Source organism: Spea bombifrons, chromosome 9 (genome assembly GCF_027358695.1).
Source record: "Spea bombifrons isolate aSpeBom1 chromosome 9, aSpeBom1.2.pri, whole genome shotgun sequence".
Lineage (NCBI taxonomy): Eukaryota > Metazoa > Chordata > Amphibia > Anura > Pelobatidae > Spea > Spea bombifrons.
Window position 1 is genome coordinate 14,369,978 of NC_071095.1, and position 15,000 is coordinate 14,384,977.

Sequence of the window (15,000 nt, forward strand, 5' to 3'; positions counted from 1 at the left end):
GAATTATAAGCCCTGGGACAGGACAGAGAAGGTGAGAAGGTTCAAATAAGGGTTTAAAGCTTTGATGATGAGCAAGAAACACATGGCAAAAAGCTCTCCCCGGACTGTGAGAAAAAATTAAAAGCCTACAACACCTGGTATTCCCAGGCGGTCTTCCATCCAGGTACTAGCCATGCCCAAACCTGCTTAGCTTCCGAGATCAGACAAGATCGGGCGCTTTCAGGGTGGTATGGCCACAGGTGTGAGAATGTTTTATTTTACTTCTCTTATTCTGTTGCTGCTGCTGCTGCTGCTGCTGCTGCTGCTGCTGCTGCTTGTCATCGTCAGACAGAAAGAATTATAAGCCCTGGGACAGGACAGAGAAGGTGAGAAGGTTCAAGTAAGGGTTTAAAGCTTTGATGATGAGCAAGAAACACATGGCAAAAAGCTCTCCCCGGACTGTGAGAAAAAATTAAAAGCCTACAACACCTGGTATTCCCAGGCGGTCTTCCATCCAGGTACTAACCAGGCCCAACCCTGCTTAGCTTCTGAGATCAGACAAGATCGGGTGCTTTCAGGGTGGTATGGCCACAGGAGTGAAAGTTTTTTATTTTACTTCTCTTATTCTGTTGCTGCTGCTGCTGCTGCTGCTGCTGCTGCTGCTGCTGCTGCTTGTCGTCAGACAGAAAGAATTATAAGCCCTGGGACAGGACAGAGAAGGTGAGAAGGTTCAAATAAGGGTTTAAAGCTTTGATGATGAGCAAGAAACACATGGCAAAAAGCTCTCCCCGGACTGTGAGAAAAAATTAAAAGCCTACAACACCTGGTATTCCCAGGCGGTCTCCCATCCAGGTACTAACCAGGCCCAACCCTGCTTAGCTTCCGAGATCAGACGAGATCGGGCGCTTTCAGGGTGGTATGGCCGCAGGTGTGAAAGTTTTTTATTTTACTTCTCTTATTCTGTTGCTGCTGCTGCTGCTTGTCGTCAGACAGAAAGAATTATAAGCCCTGGGACAGGACAGAGAAGGTGAGAAGGTTCAAATAAGGGTTTAAAGCTTTGATGATGAGCAAGAAACACATGGCAAAAAGCTCTCCCCGGACTGTGAGAAAAAATTAAAAGCCTACAACACCTGGTATTCCCAGGCGGTCTCCCATCCAGGTACTAACCAGGTCCAACCCTGCTTAGCTTCCGAGATCAGACAAGATCGGGCGCTTTCAGGGTGGTATGGCCGCAGGTGTGAAAGTTTTTTATTTTACTTCTCTTATTCTGTTGCTGCTGCTGCTGCTGCTGCTGCTGCTGCTGCTGCTGTTGCTGCTGCTGCTGCTGCTTGTCGTCAGACAGAAAGAATTATAAGCCCTGGGACAGGACAGAGAAGGTGAGAAGGTTCAAATAAGGGTTTAAAGCTTTGATGATGAGCAAGAAACACATGGCAAAAAGCTCTCCCCGGACTGTGAGAAAAAATTAAAAGCCTACAACACCTGGTATTCCCAGGCGGTCTCCCATCCAGGTACTAACCAGGCCCAACCCTGCTTAGCTTCCGAGATCAGGCGATTTCAGGGTGGTATGGCCGCAGGTGTGAAAGTTTTTTATTTTACTTCTCTTATTCTGTTGCTGCTGCTGCTGCTGCTGCTTGTCGTCAGACAGAAAGAATTATAAGCCCTGGGACAGGACAGAGAAGGTGAGAAGGTTCAAATAAGGGTTTAAAGCTTTGATGATGAGCAAGAAACACATGGCAAAAAGCTCTCCCCGGACTGTGAGAAAAGAAAAAGCCTACAACACCTGGTACTACCAGGCGGTCCCCCATCCAGGTACTAACAAGGCCCAAACCTGCTTAGCTTCCGAGATCAGACAAGATCGGGCGCTTTCAGGGTGGTATGGCCGCAGGTGTGAAAGTTTTTTATTTTACTTCTCTTATTCTGTTGCTGCTGCTGCTGCTGCTGCTGCTGCTGCTGCTTGTCGTCAGACAGAAAGAATTATAAGCCTTGGGACAGGACAGAGAAGGTGAGAAGGTTCAAATAAGGGTTTAAAGCTTTGATGATGAGCAAGAAACACATGGCAAAAAGCTCTCCCCGGACTGTGAGAAAAAATTAAAAGCCTACAACACCTGGTATTCCCAGGCTGTCTCCCATCCAGGTACTAACCAGGCCCAACCCTGCTTAGCTTTCGAGATCAGGCGCTTTCAGGGTGGTATGGCGGCAGGTGTGAGAGTGTTTTATTTTACTTCTCTTATTCTGTTGCTGCTGCTGCTGCTGTTGCTGCTGCTGCTGCTGTTGCTGCTGCTGCTGCTGTTGCTGCTGCTGCTGCTGTTGCTGCTGCTGCTGCTGTTGCTGCTGCTGCTGTTGCTGCTGCTGCTGTTGCTGCTGCTGCTGCTGCTGCTGCTGCTGCTGCTTGTCGTCAGACAGAAAGAATTATAAGCCCTGGGACAGGACAGAGAAGGTGAGAAGGTTCAAATAAGGGTTTAAAGCTTTGATGATGAGCAAGAAACACATGGCAAAAAGCTCTCCCCGGACTGTGAGAAAAAATTAAAAGCCTACAACACCTGGTATTCCCAGGCGGTCTCCCATCCAGGTACTAACCAGGCCCAACCCTGCTTAGCTTCCGAGATCAGGCGCTTTCAGGGTGGTATGGCCGCAGGTGTGAGAGTGTTTTATTTTACTTCTCTTATTCTGTTGCTGCTGCTGCTGCTGCTGCTGCTGCTGCTGCTGCTGCTGCTGCTGCTGCTGCTGCTGCTGCTGCTGCTGCTGCTGCTGCTGCTGCTGCTGCTGCTGCTGCTGCTTGTCGTCAGACAGAAAGAATTATAAGCCCTGGGACAGGACAGAGAAGGTGAGAAGGTTCAAATAAGGGTTTAAAGCTTTGATGATGAGCAAGAAACACATGGCAAAAAGCTCTCCCCGGACTGTGAGAAAAAATTAAAAGCCTACAACACCTGGTATTCCCAGGCGGTCTCCCATCCAGGTACTAACCAGGGACAACCCTGCTTAGCTTCCGAGATCAGGCGCTTTCAGGGTGGTACGGCCGCATGTGTGAAAGTGTTTTATTTTACTTCTCTTATTCTGTTGCTGCTGCTGCTGCTTGTCGTCAGACAGAAAGAATTATAAGCCCTGGGACAGGACAGAGAAGGTGAGAAGGTTCAAATAAGGGTTTAAAGCTTTGATGATGAGCAAGAAACACATGGCAAAAAGCTCTCCCCGGACTGTGAGAAAAAATTAAAAGCCTACAACACCTGGTATTCCCAGGCGGTCGCCCATCCAGGTACTAACCAGGCCCAACCCTGCTTAGCTTCCGAGATCAGGCGCTTTCAGGGTGGTATGGCGGCAGGTGTGAGAGTGTTTTATTTTACTTCTCTTATTCTGTTGCTGCTGCTGTTGCTGCTGCTGCTGCTGTTGCTGCTGCTGCTGCTGCTGTTGCTGCTGCTGCTGCTGCTTGTCGTCAGACAGAAAGAATTATAAGCCCTGGGACAGGACAGAGAAGGTGAGAAGGTTCAAATAAGGGTTTAAAGCTTTGATGATGAGCAAGAAACACATGGCAAAAAGCTCTCCCCGGACTGTGAGAAAAAATTAAAAGCCTACAACACCTGGTATTCCCAGGCGGTCTCCCATCCAGGTACTAACCAGGCCCAACCCTGCTTAGCTTCCGAGATCAGACGAGATCGGGCGCTTTCAGGGTGGTATGGCCGCAGGTGTGAAAGTTTTTTATTTTACTTCTCTTATTCTGTTGCTGCTGCTGCTGCTTGTCGTCAGACAGAAAGAATTATAAGCCCTGGGACAGGACAGAGAAGGTGAGAAGGTTCAAATAAGGGTTTAAAGCTTTGATGATGAGCAAGAAACACATGGCAAAAAGCTCTCCCCGGACTGTGAGAAAAAATTAAAAGCCTACAACACCTGGTATTCCCAGGCGGTCTCCCATCCAGGTACTAACCAGGTCCAACCCTGCTTAGCTTCCGAGATCAGACAAGATCGGGCGCTTTCAGGGTGGTATGGCCGCAGGTGTGAAAGTTTTTTATTTTACTTCTCTTATTCTGTTGCTGCTGCTGCTGCTGCTGCTGCTGCTGCTGCTGCTGCTGCTGCTGCTGTTGCTGCTGCTGCTGCTGCTTGTCGTCAGACAGAAAGAATTATAAGCCCTGGGACAGGACAGAGAAGGTGAGAAGGTTCAAATAAGGGTTTAAAGCTTTGATGATGAGCAAGAAACACATGGCAAAAAGCTCTCCCCGGACTGTGAGAAAAAATTAAAAGCCTACAACACCTGGTATTCTCAGGCGGTCTCCCATCCAGGTACTAACCAGGCCCAACCCTGCTTAGCTTCCGAGATCAGACGAGATCGGGCGCTTTCAGGGTGGTGGGGCCGCAGGTGGGAAAGAGTTTTATTTTACTTCTCTTATTCTTTTGCTGTTGCTGCTGCTGCTGCTGCTGCTGCTGCTGCTGCTGCTGCTGCTGCTGCTGCTTGTCATCGTCAGACAGAAAGAATTATAAGCCCTGGGACAGGACAGAGAAGGTGAGAAGGTTCAAGTAAGGGTTTAAAGCTTTGATGATGAGCAAGAAACACATGGCAAAAAGCTCTCCCCGGACTGTGAGAAAAAATTAAAAGCCTACAACACCTGGTATTCCGAGGCGGTCTCCCATCCAGGTACTAACCAGGCCCAACCCTGCTTAGCTTCCGAGATCAGACGAGATCGGGCGCTTTCAGGGTGGTATGGCCGCAGGTGTGAAAGTTTTTTATTTTACTTCTCTTATTCTGTTGCTGCTGCTGCTGCTGCTGCTGCTGCTGCTGTTGCTGCTGCTGCTGCTGCTGCTGCTGCTGTTGCTGCTGCTGCTGCTGCTGCTGTTGCTGCTGCTGCTGCTGCTTGTCGTCAGACAGAAAGAATTATAAGCCCTGGGACAGGACAGAGAAGGTGAGAAGGTTCAAATAAGGGTTTAAAGCTGTGATGATGAGCAAGAAACACATGGCAAAAAGCTCTCCCCGGACTGTGAGAAAAAATTAAAAGCCTACAACACCTGGTATTCCCATGCAGTCTCCCATCCAGGTACTAAGCAGGCCCAACCCTGCTTAGCTTCCGAGATCAGACGAGATCGGGCGCTTTCAGGGTGGTATGGCCGCAGGTGTGAAAGTGTTTTATTTTACTTCTCTTATTCTGTTGCTGTTGCTGCTGCTGCTGCTGCTGCTGCTGCTGCTGCTTGTCATCGTCAGACAGAAAGAATTATAAGCCCTGGGACAGGACAGAGAAGGTGAGAAGGTTCAAGTAAGGGTTTAAAGCTTTGATGATGAGCAAGAAACACATGGCAAAAAGCTCTCCCCGGACTGTGAGAAAAAATTAAAAGCATACAACACCTGGTATTCCCAGGCGGTCTCCCATCCAGGTACTATCCAGGCCCAGCCCTGCTTAGCTTCTGAGATCAGACGAGATCGGGCGCTTTCAGGGTGGTATGGCCACAGGTGTGAAGGTTTTTTATTTTACTTCTCTTATTCTGTTGCTGCTGCTGCTGCTTGTCGTCAGACAGAAAGAATTATAAGCCCTGGGACAGGACAGAGAAGGTGAGAAGGTTCAAATAAGGGTTTAAAGCTTTGATGATGAGCAAGAAACATGGCAAAAAGCTCTCCCCGGACTGTGAGAAAAAATTAAAAGCATACAACACCTGGTATTCCCAGGCAGTCTCCCATCCAGGTACTAACCAGGCCCAACCCTGCTTAGCTTCCGAGATCAGACGAGATCGGGCGCTTTCAGGGTGGTATGGCCACAGGTGTGAAGGTTTTTTATTTTACTTCTCTTATTCTGTTGCTGCTGCTGCTGCTGCTGCTGCTGCTGCTGCTTGTCGTCAGACAGAAAGAATTATAAGCCCTGGGACAAGACAGAGAAGGTGAGAAGGTTCAAATAAGGGTTTAAAGCTTTGATGAGCAAGAAACACATGGCAAAAAGCTCTCCCCGGACTGTGAGAAAAAATTAAAAGCCTACAACACCTGGTATTCCCAGGCGGTCTCCCATCCAGGTACTATCCAGGCCCAGCCCTGCTTAGCTTCTGAGATCAGACGAGATCGGGCGCTTTCAGGGTGGTATGGCCGCAGGTGTGAAAGTTTTTTATTTTACTTCTCTTATTCTGTTGCTGCTGCTGCTGCTGCTGCTGCTGCTGCTGCTGCTGCTGCTTGTCGTCAGACAGAAAGAATTATAAGCCCTGGGACAGGACAGAGAAGGTGAGAAGGTTCAAATAAGGGTTTAAAGCTTTGATGATGAGCAAGAAACACATGGCAAAAAGCTCTCCCCGGACTGTGAGAAAAAATTACAAGCCTACAACACCTGGTATTCCCAGGCGGTCTCCCATCCAGGTACTAACCAGGCCCAGCCCAGCTTAGCTTCCGAGATCAGACGAGACCGGGCGCTTTCAGGGTGGTATGGCCGCAGGTGTGCGAGTGTTTTATTTTACTTCTCTTATTCTGTTGCTGCTGCTGCTGCTGCTTGTCGTCAGACAGAAAGAATTATAAGCCCTGGGACAGGACAGAGAAGGTGAGAAGGTTCAAATAAGGGTTTAAAGCTTTGATGATGAGCAAGAAACACATGGCAAAAAGCTCTCCCCGGACTGTGAGAAAAAATTAAAAGCCTACAACACCTGGTATTCCCAGGCGGTCTCCCATCCAGGTACTAACCAGGACCAACCCTGCTTAGCTTCCAAGATCAGACGAGATCGGGCGCTTTCAGGGTGGTATGGCCGCATGTGTGAGAGTGTTTTATTTTACTTCTCTTATTCTGTTGCTGCTGCTGCTTGTCGTCAGACAGAAAGAATTATAAGCCCTGGGACAGGACAGAGAAGGTGAGAAGGTTCAAATAAGGGTTTAAAGCTTTGATGATGAGCAAGAAACACATGGCAAAAAGTTCTCCCCGGACTGTGAGAAAAGAAAAAGCCTACAACACCTGGTATTACCAGGCGATCCCCCATCCAGGTACTAACCAGGCCCAACCCTGCTTAGCTTCCGAGATCAGACGAGATCGGGCGCATTCAGGGTGGTATGGCCGCAGGTGTGAAAGTTTTTTATTTTACTTCTCTTATTCTGTTGCTGCTGCTGCTGCTGCTGCTGCTGCTGCTGCTGCTTGTCATCAGACACAAAGAATTATAAGCCCTGGGACAGGACAGAGAAGGTGAGAAGGTTCAAATAAGGGTTTAAAGCTTTGATGATGAGCGAGAAACACATGGCAAAAAGCTCTCCCCGGACTGTGAGAAAAAATTAAAAGCCTACAACACCTGGTATTCCCAGGCGGTCTCCCATCCAGGTACTAACCAGGCCCAACCCTGCTTAGCTTCCGAGATCAGACGAGATCTGGCGCTTTCAGGGTGATATGACCGCAGGTGTGAAAGTGTTTTATTTCACTTCTCTTATTCTGTTGCTGCTGCTGCTGCTTGTCGTCAGACAGAAAGAATTATAAGCCCTGGGACAGGACAGAGAAGGTGAGAAGGTTCAAATAAGGGTTTAAAGCTTTGATGATGAGCAAGAAACACATGGCAAAAAGCTCTCCCCGGACTGTGAGAAAAAATTAAAAGCCTACAACACCTGGTATTCCCAGGCGGTCTCCCATCCAGGTACTAACCAGGGACAACCCTGCTTAGCTTCCGAGATCAGGCACTTTCAGGGTGGTATGGCCGCAGGTGTGAAAGTTTTTTATGTTACTTCTCTTATTCTGTTGCTGCTGCTGCTGCTGCTGCTGCTGCTGCTGCTGCTGCTGCTGCTGCTGCTGCTGCTGCTGCTGCTGCTGCTGCTGCTGCTGCTGCTGCTGCTGCTGCTGCTTGTCGTCAGACAGAAAGAATTATAAGCCCTGGGACAGGACAGAGAAGGTGAGAAGGTTCAAATAAGGGTTTAAAGCTTTGATGATGAGCAAGAAACACATGGCAAAAATCTCTCCCCGGACTGTGAGAAAAAATTAAAAGCCTACAACACCTGGTATTCCCAGGCGGTCTCCCATCCAGGTACTAACCAGGCCCAAGCCTGCTTAGCTTCCGAGATCAGACGAGATCTGGCGCTTTCAGGGTGACATGACCGCAGGTGTAAAAGTGTTTTATTTTACTTCTCTTATTCTGTTGCTGCTGCTGCTGCTGCTGCTGCTGCTGCTGCTGCTGCTGCTTGTCGTCAGACAGAAAGAATTATAAGCCCTGGGACAGGACAGAGAAGGTGAGAAGGTTCAAATAAGGGTTTAAAGCTTTGATGATGAGCAAGAAACACATGGCAAAAAGCTCTCCCCGGACTGTGAGAAAAAATTAAAAAACTACAACACCTGGTATTCCCAGGCAGTCTCCCATCCAGGTACTAACCAGGCCCAACCCTGCTTAGCTTCCGATATCAGACGAGATCGGGCGCTTTCAGGGTGGTATGGCCGGAGGTGTGAAAGTGTTTTATTTTACTTCTCTTATTCTGTTGCTGCTGCTGCTGCTTGTCGTCAGACAGAAAGAATTATAAGCCCTGGGACAGGACAGAAAAGGTGAGAAGGTTCAAATAAGTGTTTAAAGCTTTGATGATGAGCAAGAAACACATGGCAAAAAGCTCTCCCCGGACTGTGAGAAAAAATTAAAAGCCTACAACACCTGGTATTCCCAGGCGGTCTCCCATCCAGGTACTAACCAGGATCAACCCTGCTTAGCTTCCGAGATCAGACGAGATCAGGCGCTTCCAGGGTGGTATGGCCGCAGGTGTGAAAGTGTTTTATTTTACTTCTCTTATTCTGTTGCTGCTGCTGCTGCTTGTCGTCAGACAGAAAGAATTATAAGCCCTGGGACAGGACAGAGAAGGTGAGAAGGTTCAAATAAGGGTTTAAAGCTTTGATGATGAGCAAGAAACACATGGCAAAAAGCTCTCCCCGGACTGTGAGAAAAAATTAAAAGCCTACAACACCTGGTACTCCCAGGCGGTCTCCCATCCAGGTACTAACCAGGCCCAACCCTGCTTAGCTTCCGAGATCAGATGAAATCGGGCGCTTTCAGGGTGGTATGGCCGCAGATGTGAAAGTTTTTTATTTTACTTCTCTTATTCTGCTGCTGCTGCTGCTGCTGCTGCTGCTGCTGCTGCTGCTGCTTGTCGTCAGACAGAAAGAATTATAAGCCCTGGGACAGGACAGAGAAGGTGAGAAGGTTCAAATAAGGGTTTAAAGCTTTGATGATGAGCAAGAAACACATGGCAAAAAGCTCTCCCCGGACTGTGAGAAAAAATTAAAAGCTTACAACACCTGGTATTCCCAGGCGGTCTCCCATCCAGGTACTAACCAGGCCCAACCCTGCTTAGCTTCCGAGATCAGACGAGATCGGGCACTTTCAGGGTAGTATGGCCGCAGGTGTGAAAGTTTTTTATTTTACTTCTCTTATTCTGTTGCTGCTGCTGCTGCTGCTGCTGCTGCTGCTGCTGCTTGTCATCGTCAGACAGAAAGAATTATAAGCCCTGGGACAGGACAGAGAAGGTGAGAAGGTTCAAATAAGGGTTTAAAGCTTTGATAATGAGCAAGAAACACATGGCAAAAAGCTCTCCCTGGACTGTGAGAAAAAATTAAAAGCCTACAACACCTGGTATTCCCAGGCAGTCTCTCATCCAGGTACTAACCAGGCCCAACCCTGCTTAGCTTCCGAGATCAGACGAGATCGGGCGCTTTCAGGGTGGTATGGCCGCAAGTGTGAAAGTGTTTTATTTTACTTCTCTTATTCTGTTGCTGCTGCTGCTGCTTGTCGTCAGACAGAAAGAATTATAAGCCCTGGGACAGGACAGAGAAGGTGAGAAGGTTCAAATAAGGGTTTAAAGCTTTGATGATGAGCAAGAAACACATGGCAAAAAGCTCGCCCCGGACTGTGAGAAAAAATTAAAAGCCTACAACACCTGGTATTTCCAGGCAGTCTCCCATCCAGGTACTAACCAGGCCCAACCCTGCTTAGCTTCCGAGATCAGGCGATTCCAGGGTGGTATGGCCGCAGGTGTGAAAGTTTTTTATTTTACTTCTCTTATTCTGTTGCTGCTGCTGCTGCTGCTTGTCGTCAGACAGAAAGAATTATAAGCCCTGGGACAGGACAGAGAAGGTGAGAAGGTTCAAATAAGGGTTTAAAGCTTTGATGATGAGCAAGAAACACATGGCAAAAAGCTCTCCCCGGACTGTGAGAAAAAATTAAAAGCCTACAACACCTGGTATTCCCAGGCGGTCTCCCATCCAGGTACTAACCAGGCCCAACCCTGCTTAGCTTCCGAGATCAGGCGATTTCAGGGTGGTATGGCCGCAGGTGTGAAAGTTTTTTATTTTACTTCTCTTATTCTGTTGCTGCTGCTGCTGCTGCTGCTTGTCGTCAGACAGAAAGAATTATAAGCCCTGGGACAGGACAGAGAAGGTGAGAAGGTTCAAATAAGGGTTTAAAGCTTTGATGATGAGCAAGAAACACATGGCAAAAAGCTCTCCCCGGACTGTGAGAAAAGAAAAAGCCTACAACACCTGGTACTACCAGGCGGTCCCCCATCCAGGTACTAACAAGGCCCAAACCTGCTTAGCTTCCGAGATCAGACAAGATCGGGCGCTTTCAGGGTGGTATGGCCGCAGGTGTGAAAGTTTTTTATTTTACTTCTCTTATTCTGTTGCTGCTGCTGCTGCTGCTGCTGCTGCTGCTGCTGCTTGTCGTCAGACAGAAAGAATTATAAGCCTTGGGACAGGACAGAGAAGGTGAGAAGGTTCAAATAAGGGTTTAAAGCTTTGATGATGAGCAAGAAACACATGGCAAAAAGCTCTCCCCGGACTGTGAGAAAAAATTAAAAGCCTACAACACCTGGTATTCCCAGGCTGTCTCCCATCCAGGTACTAACCAGGCCCAACCCTGCTTAGCTTTCGAGATCAGGCGCTTTCAGGGTGGTATGGCGGCAGGTGTGAGAGTGTTTTATTTTACTTCTCTTATTCTGTTGCTGCTGCTGCTGCTGTTGCTGCTGCTGCTGCTGTTGCTGCTGCTGCTGCTGTTGCTGCTGCTGCTGCTGTTGCTGCTGCTGCTGTTGCTGCTGCTGCTGCTGCTGCTGCTGCTGCTGCTGCTTGTCGTCAGACAGAAAGAATTATAAGCCCTGGGACAGGACAGAGAAGGTGAGAAGGTTCAAATAAGGGTTTAAAGCTTTGATGATGAGCAAGAAACACATGGCAAAAAGCTCTCCCCGGACTGTGAGAAAAAATTAAAAGCCTACAACACCTGGTATTCCCAGGCGGTCTCCCATCCAGGTACTAACCAGGCCCAACCCTGCTTAGCTTCCGAGATCAGGCGCTTTCAGGGTGGTATGGCCGCAGGTGTGAGAGTGTTTTATTTTACTTCTCTTATTCTGTTGCTGCTGCTGCTGCTGCTGCTGCTGCTGCTGCTGCTGCTGCTGCTTGTCGTCAGACAGAAAGAATTATAAGCCCTGGGACAGGACAGAGAAGGTGAGAAGGTTCAAATAAGGGTTTAAAGCTTTGATGATGAGCAAGAAACACATGGCAAAAAGCTCTCCCCGGACTGTGAGAAAAAATTAAAAGCCTACAACACCTGGTATTCCCAGGCGGTCTCCCATCCAGGTACTAACCAGGGACAACCCTGCTTAGCTTCCGAGATCAGGCGCTTTCAGGGTGGTACGGCCGCATGTGTGAAAGTGTTTTATTTTACTTCTCTTATTCTGTTGCTGCTGCTGCTGCTTGTCGTCAGACAGAAAGAATTATAAGCCCTGGGACAGGACAGAGAAGGTGAGAAGGTTCAAATAAGGGTTTAAAGCTTTGATGATGAGCAAGAAACACATGGCAAAAAGCTCTCCCCGGACTGTGAGAAAAAATTAAAAGCCTACAACACCTGGTATTCCCAGGCGGTCGCCCATCCAGGTACTAACCAGGCCCAACCCTGCTTAGCTTCCGAGATCAGGCGCTTTCAGGGTGGTATGGCGGCAGGTGTGAGAGTGTTTTATTTTACTTCTCTTATTCTGTTGCTGCTGCTGTTGCTGCTGCTGCTGCTGTTGCTGCTGCTGCTGCTGCTGTTGCTGCTGCTGCTGTTGCTGCTGCTGCTGCTGCTGCTGCTGCTGCTTGTCGTCAGACAGAAAGAATTATAAGCCCTGGGACAGGACAGAGAAGGTGAGAAGGTTCAAATAAGGGTTTAAAGCTTTGATGATGAGCAAGAAACACATGGCAAAAAGCTCTCCCCGGACTGTGAGAAAAGAAAAAGCCTACAACACCTGGTATTACCAGGCGGTCCCCCATCCAGGTACTAACCAGGCCCAACCCTGCTTAGCTTCCGAGATCAGACAAGATCGGGCGCATTCAGGGTGGTATGGCTGCAGGTGTGAAAGTTTTTTATTTTACTTCTCTTATTCTGTTGCTGCTGCTGCTGCTGCTGCTGCTGCTGCTGCTGCTTGTCATCAGACACAAAGAATTATAAGCCCTGGGACAGGACAGAGAAGGTGAGAAGGTTCAAATAAGGGTTTAAAGCTTTGATGATGAGCAAGAAACACATGGCAAAAAGCTCTCCCCGGACTGTGAGAAAAAATTAAAAGCCTACAACACCTGGTATTCCCAGGCGGTCTCCCATCCAGGTACTTACCAGGCCCAACCCTGCTTAGCTTCCGAGATCAGACGAGATCGGGTGCTTTCAGGGTGGTATGGCCGCAGGTGTGAAAGTTTTTTATTCTACTTCTCTTATTCTGTTGCTGCTGCTGCTGCTGCTGCTGCTGCTGCTGCTGCTTGTCGTCAGACAGAAAGAATTATAAGCCCTGGGACAGGACAGAGAAGGTGAGAAGGTTCAAATAAGGGTTTAAAGCTTTGATGATGAGCAAGAAACACATGGCAAAAAGCTCTCCCCGGACTGTGAGAAAAAATTAAAAGCCTACAACACCTGGTATTCCCAGGCGGTCTCCCATCCAGGTACTAACCAGGCCCAAACCTGCTTAGCTTCCGGGATCAGGCGCTTTCAGGGTGGTATGGGCGCAGGTGTGAGAGTGTTTTATTTTACTTCTCTTATTCTGTTGCTGCTGTTGCTGCTGCTTGTTGTCAGACAGAAAGAATTATAAGCCTTGGGACAGGACAGAGAAGGTGAGAAGGTTCAAATAAGGGTTTAAAGCTTTGATGATGAGCAAGAAACACATGGCAAAAAGCTCTCCCCGGACTGTGAGAAAAAATTAAAAGCCTACAACACCTGGTATTCCCAGGCGGTCTCCCATCCATGTACTAACCAGGCCCAACCCTGCTTAGCTTCCGAAATCAGACGAGATCGGGCGCTTTCAGGGCGGTATGGCCGCAGGTGTGAAAGTGTTTTATTTTACTTCTCTTATTCTGCTGCTGCTGCTGCTGCTGCTGCTGCTGCTGCTGCTGCTGCTGCTGCTGCTGCTTGTCGTCAGACAGAAAGAATTATAAGCCCTGGGACAGGACAGAGAAGGTGAGAAGGTTCAAATAAGGGTTTAAAGCTTTGATGATGAGCAAGAAACACATGGCAAAAAGCTCTCCCCGGACTGTGAGAAAAAATTAAAAGCCTACAACACCTGGTATTCCCAGGCGGTCTCCCATCCAGGTACTAACCAGGCCCAACCCTGCTTAGCTTCCGAGATCAGGCGCTTTCAGGGTTGTATGGCCGCAGGTGTGAAAGCGTTTTATTTTACTTCTCTTATTCTGTTGCTGCTGCTGCTGCTGCTGCTGCTGCTGCTGCTGCTGCTGCTGCTGCTGCTGCTGCTGCTGCTGCTGCTGCTGCTGCTGCTGCTGCTGCTGCTGCTGCTGCTGCTGCTTGTCGTCAGACAGAAAGAATTATAAGCCCTGGGACAGGACAGAGAAGGTGAGAAGGTTCAAATAAGGGTTTAAAGCTTTGATGATGAGCAAGAAACACATGGCAAAAAGCTCTCCCCGGACTGTGAGAAAAAATTAAAAGCCTACAACACCTGGTATTCCCAGGCGGTCTCCCATCCAGGTACTAACCAGGCCCAACCCTGCTTAGCTTCCGAGATCAGGCGCTTTCAGGGTGGTATGGCGGCAGGTGTGAGAGTGTTTTATTTTACTTCTCTTATTCTGTTGCTGCTGTTGCTGCTGTTGCTGCTGCTGCTGCTGCTGCTGCTGCTGCTGCTTGTCGTCAGAGAGAAAGAATTATAAGCCCTGGGACAGGACAGAGAAGGTGAGAAGGTTCAAATAAGGGTTTAAAGCTTTGATGATGAGCAAGAAACACATGGCAAAAAGCTCTCCCCGGACTGTGAGAAAAAATTAAAAGCCTACAACACCTGGTTTTCCCAGGCGGTCTCCCATCCAGGTACTAACCAGGCCCAACCCTGCTTAGCAAACGAGATCAGACAAGATCGGGCACTTTCAGGGTGGTATGGCCGCAGGTGTGAAAGTTTTTTATTTTACTTCTCTTATTCTGTTGCTGCTGCTGCTGCTGCTGCTGCTGCTGCTGCTGCTGCTGCTTGTCGTCAGACGGAAAGAATTATAAGCCCTGGGACAGGACAGAGAAGGTGAGAAGGTTCAAATAAGGGTTTAAAGCTTTGATGATGAGCAAGAAACACATGGCAAAAAGCTCTCCCCGGACTGTGAAAAAAAATTAAAAAACTACAACACCTGGTATTCCCAGGCGGTCTCCCATCCAGGTACTAACCAGGCCCAACCCTGCTTAGCTTCCGATATCAGACGAGATCGGGCGCTTTCAGGGTGGTATGGCGGCAGGTGTGAAAGGGTTTTATTTTACTTCTCTTATTCTGTTGCTGCTGCTGCTGCTGTTGCTGCTGTTGCTGTTGCTGCTGTTGCTGTTGCTGCTGTTGCTGCTGCTGCTGCTGCTGCTTGTCGTCGTCGTCAGACAGAAAGAATTATAAGCCCTGGGACAGGACAGAGAAGGTGAGAAGGTTCAAATAAGGGTTTAAAGCTTTGATGATGAGCAAGAAACACATGGCAAAAAGCTCTCCCCGGACTGTGAGAAAAAATTAAAAGCCTACAACACCTGGTATTCCCAGGCGGTCTCCCATCCAGGTACTAACCAGGCCCAACCCTGCTTAGCTTCCGAGATCAGACGAGATCAGGCGCTTTCAGGGCGGTATGGCTGCAGGTGTGAAAGTTTTTT

General features: G+C 48.5%; 25 non-coding genes and 20 pseudogenes across 25 annotated transcripts; all 45 read right to left on the minus strand.

Annotated features, from left to right (window-relative positions):
* Positions 1 to 122: 122 nt before the first annotated feature.
* LOC128465985 (uncharacterized) lies at positions 123 to 241 on the minus strand (annotated as a pseudogene).
* Positions 242 to 456: 215 nt separating this feature from the next.
* On the minus strand, positions 457 to 575 carry LOC128465164 (5S ribosomal RNA). Its single transcript, XR_008344957.1, has one exon. It is a non-coding gene; the product is annotated as a 5S ribosomal RNA (ribosomal RNA).
* A 215-nt stretch (positions 576 to 790) lies between these two features.
* LOC128463926 (5S ribosomal RNA) lies at positions 791 to 909 on the minus strand. The gene has a single exon (XR_008343792.1). It is a non-coding gene; the product is annotated as a 5S ribosomal RNA (ribosomal RNA).
* A 188-nt stretch (positions 910 to 1,097) lies between these two features.
* On the minus strand, positions 1,098 to 1,216 carry LOC128464136 (5S ribosomal RNA). The gene has a single exon (XR_008343989.1). It is a non-coding gene; the product is annotated as a 5S ribosomal RNA (ribosomal RNA).
* A 230-nt stretch (positions 1,217 to 1,446) lies between these two features.
* Positions 1,447 to 1,555, minus strand: LOC128466111 (uncharacterized; annotated as a pseudogene).
* Positions 1,556 to 1,747: 192 nt separating this feature from the next.
* On the minus strand, positions 1,748 to 1,866 carry LOC128466205 (uncharacterized; annotated as a pseudogene).
* Positions 1,867 to 2,072: 206 nt separating this feature from the next.
* On the minus strand, positions 2,073 to 2,181 carry LOC128466613 (uncharacterized; annotated as a pseudogene).
* Positions 2,182 to 2,507: 326 nt separating this feature from the next.
* Positions 2,508 to 2,616, minus strand: LOC128465815 (uncharacterized; annotated as a pseudogene).
* Positions 2,617 to 2,894: 278 nt separating this feature from the next.
* LOC128466631 (uncharacterized) lies at positions 2,895 to 3,003 on the minus strand (annotated as a pseudogene).
* Positions 3,004 to 3,191: 188 nt separating this feature from the next.
* On the minus strand, positions 3,192 to 3,300 carry LOC128466400 (uncharacterized; annotated as a pseudogene).
* A 242-nt stretch (positions 3,301 to 3,542) lies between these two features.
* LOC128463938 (5S ribosomal RNA) lies at positions 3,543 to 3,661 on the minus strand. Its single transcript, XR_008343803.1, has one exon. It is a non-coding gene; the product is annotated as a 5S ribosomal RNA (ribosomal RNA).
* A 188-nt stretch (positions 3,662 to 3,849) lies between these two features.
* LOC128464137 (5S ribosomal RNA) lies at positions 3,850 to 3,968 on the minus strand. The gene has a single exon (XR_008343990.1). It is a non-coding gene; the product is annotated as a 5S ribosomal RNA (ribosomal RNA).
* Positions 3,969 to 4,210: 242 nt separating this feature from the next.
* LOC128464796 (5S ribosomal RNA) lies at positions 4,211 to 4,329 on the minus strand. Its single transcript, XR_008344610.1, has one exon. It is a non-coding gene; the product is annotated as a 5S ribosomal RNA (ribosomal RNA).
* Positions 4,330 to 4,562: 233 nt separating this feature from the next.
* On the minus strand, positions 4,563 to 4,681 carry LOC128462920 (5S ribosomal RNA). Its single transcript, XR_008342843.1, has one exon. It is a non-coding gene; the product is annotated as a 5S ribosomal RNA (ribosomal RNA).
* A 278-nt stretch (positions 4,682 to 4,959) lies between these two features.
* LOC128464477 (5S ribosomal RNA) lies at positions 4,960 to 5,078 on the minus strand. The gene has a single exon (XR_008344309.1). It is a non-coding gene; the product is annotated as a 5S ribosomal RNA (ribosomal RNA).
* Positions 5,079 to 5,293: 215 nt separating this feature from the next.
* On the minus strand, positions 5,294 to 5,412 carry LOC128465091 (5S ribosomal RNA). Its single transcript, XR_008344887.1, has one exon. It is a non-coding gene; the product is annotated as a 5S ribosomal RNA (ribosomal RNA).
* Positions 5,413 to 5,598: 186 nt separating this feature from the next.
* Positions 5,599 to 5,717, minus strand: LOC128464500 (5S ribosomal RNA). Its single transcript, XR_008344331.1, has one exon. It is a non-coding gene; the product is annotated as a 5S ribosomal RNA (ribosomal RNA).
* Positions 5,718 to 5,920: 203 nt separating this feature from the next.
* On the minus strand, positions 5,921 to 6,039 carry LOC128463978 (5S ribosomal RNA). Its single transcript, XR_008343841.1, has one exon. It is a non-coding gene; the product is annotated as a 5S ribosomal RNA (ribosomal RNA).
* A 215-nt stretch (positions 6,040 to 6,254) lies between these two features.
* On the minus strand, positions 6,255 to 6,373 carry LOC128464259 (5S ribosomal RNA). The gene has a single exon (XR_008344104.1). It is a non-coding gene; the product is annotated as a 5S ribosomal RNA (ribosomal RNA).
* Positions 6,374 to 6,564: 191 nt separating this feature from the next.
* On the minus strand, positions 6,565 to 6,683 carry LOC128465100 (5S ribosomal RNA). Its single transcript, XR_008344896.1, has one exon. It is a non-coding gene; the product is annotated as a 5S ribosomal RNA (ribosomal RNA).
* Positions 6,684 to 6,866: 183 nt separating this feature from the next.
* Positions 6,867 to 6,985, minus strand: LOC128465012 (5S ribosomal RNA). Its single transcript, XR_008344813.1, has one exon. It is a non-coding gene; the product is annotated as a 5S ribosomal RNA (ribosomal RNA).
* A 209-nt stretch (positions 6,986 to 7,194) lies between these two features.
* On the minus strand, positions 7,195 to 7,313 carry LOC128464614 (5S ribosomal RNA). Its single transcript, XR_008344438.1, has one exon. It is a non-coding gene; the product is annotated as a 5S ribosomal RNA (ribosomal RNA).
* A 188-nt stretch (positions 7,314 to 7,501) lies between these two features.
* Positions 7,502 to 7,610, minus strand: LOC128466600 (uncharacterized; annotated as a pseudogene).
* Positions 7,611 to 7,885: 275 nt separating this feature from the next.
* LOC128465584 (uncharacterized) lies at positions 7,886 to 8,004 on the minus strand (annotated as a pseudogene).
* Positions 8,005 to 8,219: 215 nt separating this feature from the next.
* LOC128465130 (5S ribosomal RNA) lies at positions 8,220 to 8,338 on the minus strand. Its single transcript, XR_008344924.1, has one exon. It is a non-coding gene; the product is annotated as a 5S ribosomal RNA (ribosomal RNA).
* A 188-nt stretch (positions 8,339 to 8,526) lies between these two features.
* Positions 8,527 to 8,645, minus strand: LOC128465224 (5S ribosomal RNA). Its single transcript, XR_008345013.1, has one exon. It is a non-coding gene; the product is annotated as a 5S ribosomal RNA (ribosomal RNA).
* Positions 8,646 to 8,833: 188 nt separating this feature from the next.
* Positions 8,834 to 8,952, minus strand: LOC128463535 (5S ribosomal RNA). Its single transcript, XR_008343426.1, has one exon. It is a non-coding gene; the product is annotated as a 5S ribosomal RNA (ribosomal RNA).
* A 212-nt stretch (positions 8,953 to 9,164) lies between these two features.
* LOC128464592 (5S ribosomal RNA) lies at positions 9,165 to 9,283 on the minus strand. The gene has a single exon (XR_008344416.1). It is a non-coding gene; the product is annotated as a 5S ribosomal RNA (ribosomal RNA).
* A 212-nt stretch (positions 9,284 to 9,495) lies between these two features.
* LOC128464928 (5S ribosomal RNA) lies at positions 9,496 to 9,614 on the minus strand. The gene has a single exon (XR_008344735.1). It is a non-coding gene; the product is annotated as a 5S ribosomal RNA (ribosomal RNA).
* Positions 9,615 to 9,802: 188 nt separating this feature from the next.
* Positions 9,803 to 9,911, minus strand: LOC128466542 (uncharacterized; annotated as a pseudogene).
* Positions 9,912 to 10,102: 191 nt separating this feature from the next.
* LOC128466113 (uncharacterized) lies at positions 10,103 to 10,211 on the minus strand (annotated as a pseudogene).
* Positions 10,212 to 10,403: 192 nt separating this feature from the next.
* On the minus strand, positions 10,404 to 10,522 carry LOC128466206 (uncharacterized; annotated as a pseudogene).
* A 209-nt stretch (positions 10,523 to 10,731) lies between these two features.
* Positions 10,732 to 10,840, minus strand: LOC128466614 (uncharacterized; annotated as a pseudogene).
* A 296-nt stretch (positions 10,841 to 11,136) lies between these two features.
* Positions 11,137 to 11,245, minus strand: LOC128465816 (uncharacterized; annotated as a pseudogene).
* A 218-nt stretch (positions 11,246 to 11,463) lies between these two features.
* On the minus strand, positions 11,464 to 11,572 carry LOC128466632 (uncharacterized; annotated as a pseudogene).
* A 188-nt stretch (positions 11,573 to 11,760) lies between these two features.
* LOC128466401 (uncharacterized) lies at positions 11,761 to 11,869 on the minus strand (annotated as a pseudogene).
* A 267-nt stretch (positions 11,870 to 12,136) lies between these two features.
* On the minus strand, positions 12,137 to 12,255 carry LOC128465242 (5S ribosomal RNA). The gene has a single exon (XR_008345031.1). It is a non-coding gene; the product is annotated as a 5S ribosomal RNA (ribosomal RNA).
* A 209-nt stretch (positions 12,256 to 12,464) lies between these two features.
* Positions 12,465 to 12,583, minus strand: LOC128463089 (5S ribosomal RNA). Its single transcript, XR_008343002.1, has one exon. It is a non-coding gene; the product is annotated as a 5S ribosomal RNA (ribosomal RNA).
* Positions 12,584 to 12,792: 209 nt separating this feature from the next.
* LOC128466556 (uncharacterized) lies at positions 12,793 to 12,901 on the minus strand (annotated as a pseudogene).
* Positions 12,902 to 13,092: 191 nt separating this feature from the next.
* LOC128464333 (5S ribosomal RNA) lies at positions 13,093 to 13,211 on the minus strand. Its single transcript, XR_008344175.1, has one exon. It is a non-coding gene; the product is annotated as a 5S ribosomal RNA (ribosomal RNA).
* A 224-nt stretch (positions 13,212 to 13,435) lies between these two features.
* On the minus strand, positions 13,436 to 13,544 carry LOC128466413 (uncharacterized; annotated as a pseudogene).
* Positions 13,545 to 13,825: 281 nt separating this feature from the next.
* LOC128466354 (uncharacterized) lies at positions 13,826 to 13,934 on the minus strand (annotated as a pseudogene).
* A 224-nt stretch (positions 13,935 to 14,158) lies between these two features.
* Positions 14,159 to 14,277, minus strand: LOC128465686 (uncharacterized; annotated as a pseudogene).
* A 215-nt stretch (positions 14,278 to 14,492) lies between these two features.
* On the minus strand, positions 14,493 to 14,611 carry LOC128464836 (5S ribosomal RNA). Its single transcript, XR_008344647.1, has one exon. It is a non-coding gene; the product is annotated as a 5S ribosomal RNA (ribosomal RNA).
* A 257-nt stretch (positions 14,612 to 14,868) lies between these two features.
* On the minus strand, positions 14,869 to 14,987 carry LOC128462908 (5S ribosomal RNA). The gene has a single exon (XR_008342831.1). It is a non-coding gene; the product is annotated as a 5S ribosomal RNA (ribosomal RNA).
* Between the last annotated feature and the right edge of the window lie 13 nt (positions 14,988 to 15,000).